The sequence below is a fragment of the Hemitrygon akajei genome, unplaced genomic scaffold, assembly GCF_048418815.1.
Source record: "Hemitrygon akajei unplaced genomic scaffold, sHemAka1.3 Scf000034, whole genome shotgun sequence".
In the NCBI taxonomy this organism is placed as follows: domain Eukaryota; kingdom Metazoa; phylum Chordata; class Chondrichthyes; order Myliobatiformes; family Dasyatidae; genus Hemitrygon; species Hemitrygon akajei.
The window spans coordinates 13,735,359-13,742,388 of record NW_027331920.1 but is presented as its reverse complement, the minus strand read 5'-3'; the positions used below and the strand labels follow the sequence as shown (position 1 = coordinate 13,742,388).

The 7,030-nt window shown below is 45.8% G+C and overlaps 1 pseudogene; it reads right to left on the bottom strand.

Moving 5' to 3' along the window:
• Positions 1 to 304: 304 nt before the first annotated feature.
• Positions 305 to 3,064, bottom strand: LOC140720025 (uncharacterized; annotated as a pseudogene).
• Between the last annotated feature and the right edge of the window lie 3,966 nt (positions 3,065 to 7,030).

Below are 7,030 nucleotides of genomic sequence, written 5' to 3'. Positions count from 1 at the left end.
CCTGCTCAATTAATAAAATTTGCCTACTTTCTACAAGTCTTCTGACAGATACTTTCCCGATCCTGTCAAGGTATGCAAGCAGCCCTCGGCGAGGAACCGTGCCTCCAAAGGAACTGACGGAGAGCGACAAAAGGTGAAATACCCGTTGGGCGCCCGGTCGGTCTCCGCAGTCCCCGGAGTGGTCCGGCCGCTTACTCAGTCTGTCTGCTTCGCACCCTCTGTATTGGGATCCTGTTCGTGATGCCCAATGTTAAAGTCGAATCTGAATAAAACTCGGGAGACCAGTTTCCTCTAGCACCACAGTTTATTGGATTCTCTTGCAAGAGTTTGAGACCCAGTTATCAAAGGGAAGGCATGTCAGTGCTGCCAACCATCTGACAAGTGGACTCTCTCAGTCAGGTTACAGCAGTATATTTATACATAGTAAGTCCCATACGTCACTGTTGCAAGCTGCTGTTAGAACCAAGTCTGTTAGTGCAAAACTTAAGGTCTTAGATAACAGAGTGCACTAACTCAAGGCTTGAATATAGATGGATATACGGTCCAGTCCTTATCAGCTATTCCCTTTGCAAGGTCCTGACTTCATTCCAGACAGATGTTCATTGCTGTCCTTATCAATGAGTGCTTACTCAAACACGGGTACAATATACATTATCAAATTCTCAATGTCCCTCTGACAATTAAAAGGAAACCAGTATAAGCCGTTTACTTTCTTAACTGCTGAAGACAGAGTTTACTTTTGTTCAAAAATTCCTATTCAGTCCCACTTATTCTTTTAGCTGGAGGTTACTTGGGTTCAAAATGATTTTTTATATATCCGCATTTCCTCAGAATGGTTTCTCCCCAGTGTGAGTTTGCTGATGTCTCGAGAGCTGAGATGAACGACTGAATCCTTTCGCACATTCAGAGCAGGTGAACGGCCTCTCCCCAGCGTGAACAAGCTGATATTCTTTCAGCTGAGCTGAATCGGTGAATCCCTTCCCACATTCTGGGCAGATTAATGGCTTCTCCCCAGTGTGAATTCGCTGGTGTCTCAAAAGCTGAGAAGAACGACTGAATCCTTTCCCACATTCAGAGCAGATGAATGGCCTCTCCCCAGTGTGAACTCGCTGATGTAACTTCAGTTGAGATGACTGAGTGAATCTTCCCACATTCAGAGCAGACAAACGGCTTCTCCCCAGTGTGAACTCACTGATGTAACTTCAGTTGAGATGACTGGGTGAATCCTTTCCCACATTCAGAGCATGTGAATGGTTTCTCCTCACTGTGATCTAACTGGTGGGTTAATAGACTAAAACGCCGAGTGAATCCTTTCCCACAGTCTGAGCAGGTGAACGGCCTCTCCACAGTGTGAACAAACTGATGTTCTTTCAGATGAACTGAATCAGTGAATCCCTTCCCACATTCTGAGCAGATGAATGGTTTCTCCCCAGTGTGAATTTGCTGGTGTCTCAGGAGTTGAGATGAACGAATGAATCCTTTCCCACATTCTGAGCAAGTGAATGGCTTCTCCCCGGTGTGGACTCTCTGATGTAACTTCAGTTGAGCTGACTGAGCAAATCCCTTCCCACATTCAGAGCATGTGAACGGATTCTCCCCAGTGTGAACTCGCTGGTGGCTGTGTAGGTTGGACGAGTGAGTGAATCCCTTCCCACATTCTGAGCAGATGAATGGTTTCTCCCCAGTGTGAATTTGCTGGTGTCTCAGGAGTTGAGATGAACGAATGAATCCTTTCCCACATTCTGAGCAAGTGAATGGTTTCTCCCCAGTGTGAATTTGCTGGTGTCTCAGGAGTTGAGATGAACGAATGAATCATTTCCCACATTCAGAGCATGTGAACGGCTTCTCCCCAGTGTGGACTCTCTGATGTAACTTCAGTTCAGATGACCGAACAAATCCTTTCCCACATTCAGAGCAGGTGAATGGCTTCTCCCCAGTATGAACTCGCTGATGTTACTTCAGTTGAGATGACCGAGCAAATCCTTTCCCACATTCAGAGCAAGTGAACGGCTTCTCCCCAGTGTGGACTCGCTGGTGTCTGTGTAGGTTGGACAAGTGAGTGAATCCCTTCCCACACTCAGAGCAGGTGTACGGCCTCTCACTAGTGTGAACTCGCTGATGTAACTTCAGTTCAAATGACAGAACAAATCCTTTCCCACATTCAGAGCAGGTGAACGGCTTCTCCCCAGTATGAACTCGCTGATGGGACTTCAGTTCAGATGACTGAGCGAATACCTTGCCACATTCAGAGCAAGTGAACGGCTTCTCCCCAGTGTGAACTCGCTGGTGTCTGTGCAGGTTGGACGAGTGAGCGAATCCCTTCCCACAGTCTGAGCAGGTGAACGGCCTCCCCCCAGTGTGAACTCGCTGATGTACCTTCAGTACAGATGACCGAGCGAATCCTTTCCCACATTCAGAGCAAGTGAACGGCTTCTCCCCAGTGTGGACTCGCTGATGTGACTTCAGTTGAGATGACTGGGTGAATCCCTTCTCACAGTCTGAGCTTGTGAATGGCATCTCCCTAGTGTGAACTAACTGATGTTGCAGCAGGTGATTTGACTGAGTGAATGCCTTCCCACAGTCTGAGCAGGTGAATGTCCTCTCCCCAGTGTGAACTCGCTGGTGTCTATGTAGGTTGGACGAGTGAATCTCTTCCCACAGTCTGAGCAGGTGAATGGCCTCTCCCCAGTGTGAACCTGCTGGTGTCTATGTAGTGTGGACGAGTGAGTGAATCTCTTCCCACAGTCTGAGCAGGTGAACGGCCTCTTCTCAGTGTGAACTCGCTGCTGTTCATTCAGTTGAGATGATTAAGTGAACCCGTTCCCCTATTCAGAGCAGGTGAACGGCTTCTCCCCGGTGTGAACTCATTGGTGTCACTGTGGTCTGGCTGAGCGTGTGAATGTCTTCCCACCATCCAAGCAGGTCAATGTCCTCTCACTGGTGAACTTTAGGAGATATCTTCAGCATCGACAATGGAACGAATTGCTTCCCACTTAAAGAATAGGTGGAGCATCTCACTCTGGTGTGAACTTGCTGATGTATCTTCAGGCTGGATGACTGAGTAGTTCCCCTCCCTCACACAGAGCAGGTGAATGGCCTCTCCCCACGGTGAACTCACTGGCGTGTCTGTGGGTAGGCTGTGAGTGAATCCCTTCCCACACTGAGAGAAGGAGAATGGTATCTCCCCATGGTGAACTCACTGGCCTGTCTGTGGGTAGGCTGTGAGTGAATCCCTTCCCACACTGAGAGAAGGAGAATGATACCTGACTACGATCAATTCTCTGGCAATTCAGAAAGTCAGAAGTTTTGAATCCCTTGTAGTTTTGAAGTTTTGAATGCAGTTGAAGAACTGATCTCCAGTGAACAAATGCTGGTGTGTTCACAGCACACTGGTTCCAGTGGATTTCACTGAGTTACAACAGAAAACTTGATTTCAGAGACAAAACACATTACCAGATGGTATGAGATAATGCTTCATCTCCATGGATTGACAACAGATGTGTTGGTGATGCAAAGAAAATATTTGGTCACTCCTTAAATATCCAGAGTCAGCAAAACTGATGTGTTGTTGTGTTTGAGATTCCCGTGCACAAGTGTTCTGTCATTTCAAACCTGTAAAAATATTTGCAAAATACATCAATGTGTGAAGGACAGTATTTCAGGAGAGATTATAGTCTGTGGTGAGAACATAAGAACATAAGAAATAGGAGCCGGAGTCACCCATCTGGCCCATCGAGCCTGCTCTGCCATTTAATAAGAACATGGCTGATCTGGCGATGGACATCTCCACCTACCTGCCTTTTCCCCCATAACCCTTAATTCCCCTACTATGCCAAAATCTATCCAACCTGGTCTTAAATATATTCACTGAGGTAGTCTCCACTCCTTCATTGAGCAGAGAAATCCACAGATTCACCACCCTCTGCGAAAAACAGTTCCTCCTCATCTCCATCCCAATTTCGCCCAAATCTTGAGGCGACATCCTCTAGTTCTAGCCTCATCCACCAGTGGAAACAACTTTCCTACCTCTATCTTATCTATTCCTTTCATAATTTTACACGCTTCGATATGTTCTCCTTTGAATGAGAGCTCTGGCATCACAATTTTACCAATTTCAACTCAAGTTGGGGGTACTCATCTTGAGATATACCCCAGGCTATCGTGGGAAGTGAGGGAGGAAAATGCTGGATGTCTGGTGATGATCTTTGCACCATCAGTAGAGAGGGGAAAAGTACCAGAGGACATTGTTCTCTTTTCAGGTAAGCCAGATAAGCCAGGAAATTACAGACCAGTGGTTCTTACTTCAGAGGAGGGCACGCTGTTGGAGAAGCTCCTGAGAGGCAGCATTTCTGAGCATTTGGAGAAGCATAATCTGATGTGGGATAGTCAGCATGGCTCTGTCTAGGGCAGATCGTGCCTTATGAACCTGATTGATTTCTTTGAGGATGTAACAAAACACACCGATGAAGGTAGAGCATTGGATGTAGTATGCATGGCTTTCAGTGAGACTTTTGATAAGATTCCTCATGCAAGGCTCATTCAGAAAGTAATGAGGCAAGGATCCAAATAGACCTTGCTTTGTGGATCCAGAATTGGCTTGCCCACAGAAGCCAAAAGGTGGCTGTAGATGGTTCGTATTCTGCATGGAGGACGGTGACCAGTGGTGTTCCACAGGGATGTGTTCTGATACTCCTTCTCTTTGTGATCTTTATAAATGATCTTGATGAGGAAGTAGAAGGGTGGGTCAGTAAGTTTGCTGATGACACAAAAGCTGAGGGTGTTGTGAGCAGTCTGGACAGTTCTCCAGAGGTTACAGCAGGACATCGATAGGATGCAGAACTGGCAGATGGACTTCAACCCAGATAAGTGTGCTGTGGTTTATTTCGGTACATCAGATTTGAAGACAGAATACAATATTATGTTAGGACTCTTGGCAGTGTGGAGGATCAGTGAGATCTTGGGGTCCATGTCAATTTTACACTTAAAGCTGCAGCGCTGATTGACATTGTTGTTAAGAAGGCCTTCATCAACCATGGAACTGAGTTCAAGAGTGGTGAGGTAATGTTGCAACTATATAAGACCGGATTTATACCCCACTTAGAGTATTCTATTACCTCACTACAGCAAGGATGTGGATACTATAGAAAGAGTGCAGAGGAGATTTACAAGGATGTTGCATGGATTGGAGAACATGCCTTATGAGAATAGGTTGAGTGAACTTTAGAGCGACGGAGGATGAGAGGTGATCTGATAGATGTGTATAAGATGATGAGAGGCATTGATCGTGTGGACAGCCAGAGGCTTTTTCCTGGGGCTGAATTGGCAAACACAAGGGGCATTGTTTAAGGTGCTTGGAAGTAGGGTCGATGGGGATGTCAGAGGTAGGTTTCTCACACAGAGAGCAGCAGGTGTATGGAATACACAGCCAGCGATGACAGTACAGGCAGATACCATACAGTCTTTTGAGAGATTCAGATAATTTCATGGAGTTTAGAATACACAGAGTGCAATGCAGTTGGGAAATACGAGGCAGTTTCTAGAATAGGTTACATGGACGGCACAACACTGTGGGCCGAAGGGCCTGTATTATATTGCAGATTTCTATGTTTCCATATGCATTCATCTTCTAACAAGGCACGGGTCAGACATTCTGACTGACCATCAAATTATCTGACTATATCCCTGTCTTTATGAGAATGGGCTGTTTCTGACTTCAATCAACCTGTGACTTGGCTCAATTTGTCTCTCACCTTTGGGATTATTTCAAGTTCTGGTCATGTTCCACAATACTACAAAGGTCACTTGTTACTGCATGTACGATCCTGGAGATTTACTAATTACTTGGATCGCCCCCCCCCCCCCCCCATCTGCTGATTGACAGTGATGAACCCATCGATGGCAAGGCCAATGGAGGGCAGTGGTTATTCTCATTGGAGTGCGGCACCTTTTTGATCTGAAAGCCAGAAGTCACTTGTCATGGAGGCAAAGCTGTTTCATATCGTTATTAACCCAGAGAGAACTAAATCTGATGAAAGGTTTTATTTCCATACAGCACTAATTGACATTTTCACTGACTGGAAGGTAAACTTTTCAACCGAGCTTAACTGGGAATTATATTTTCGTTCGGATTCATAATCCTCGGATTTACATAGTGGTGCTCAGCAATGTTTAGGAGATACATCCGCTCGCACTTCCTTCGACTGTACGGAACAACACCGGCAATACTGCCCATGGCTGCCTCTTTACCCAGAAACCCTCATGAAGAGAAACTTCCCGGTGTTGCTGGGCTGGTCGTGGGCTGGGCTGAGAGTTTGGAAGGTGGTGGTGCATGTGTGAATGTGGTTTGGAACTTGTTGAGGGAAAGAGAGTCGGGAAGGAGAGGGAATTGCTGGGAGGGGGTTGCCTGGGTCTGGTAATGGCAGACACGGTGAGAGGAGGGGCTGAGGGAAAGAGAGTGGAGAAGGAGCGGGATATGGATTTGGGATCAGAGGTAGGTAGCTGTGGAGAAATGGATTATTGTGAAGGGAGAAATAAAGGGAATAAGGAGATAGTGAGGGGATGGATGAAAACCGAGACAAAGGGAATAAAAGAATAAGAAATGACAATGCAGAGAGTTCTGAAAGTGAGGAAGATGAAGAAGTTCAGAGAGGAGGTGTTGTCATAATTAGGTTTAATGAGAAGGTGCAAGGACACATGAAGATAATTAACCTGTTTGTGCTAACAAAAACTCTGGCAAATAAGATAGGGGAAATAGTATTTGCAAAAGTCCTTAATGATGGCAATCTATTAGTAAGATGTGCGAATGAGGAACAACTTGAGAAAGCACTCAAGCTAAAAGAGATAGAAAAATGCAAGGTGGAATATACAGGGAAGGTGGGAGCATGAAATGGTGGTTGTAACGGAGTGATCACGGGTGTACCAATGAGTATAAACATGGAGGAGCTGAAGAGGAATATCAAAGGGGGGAAAGTAATTAATGTTCTGAGACTGAAAACAATAAAGGAGGGAATGAAAAAGGAAAGTGAAATAG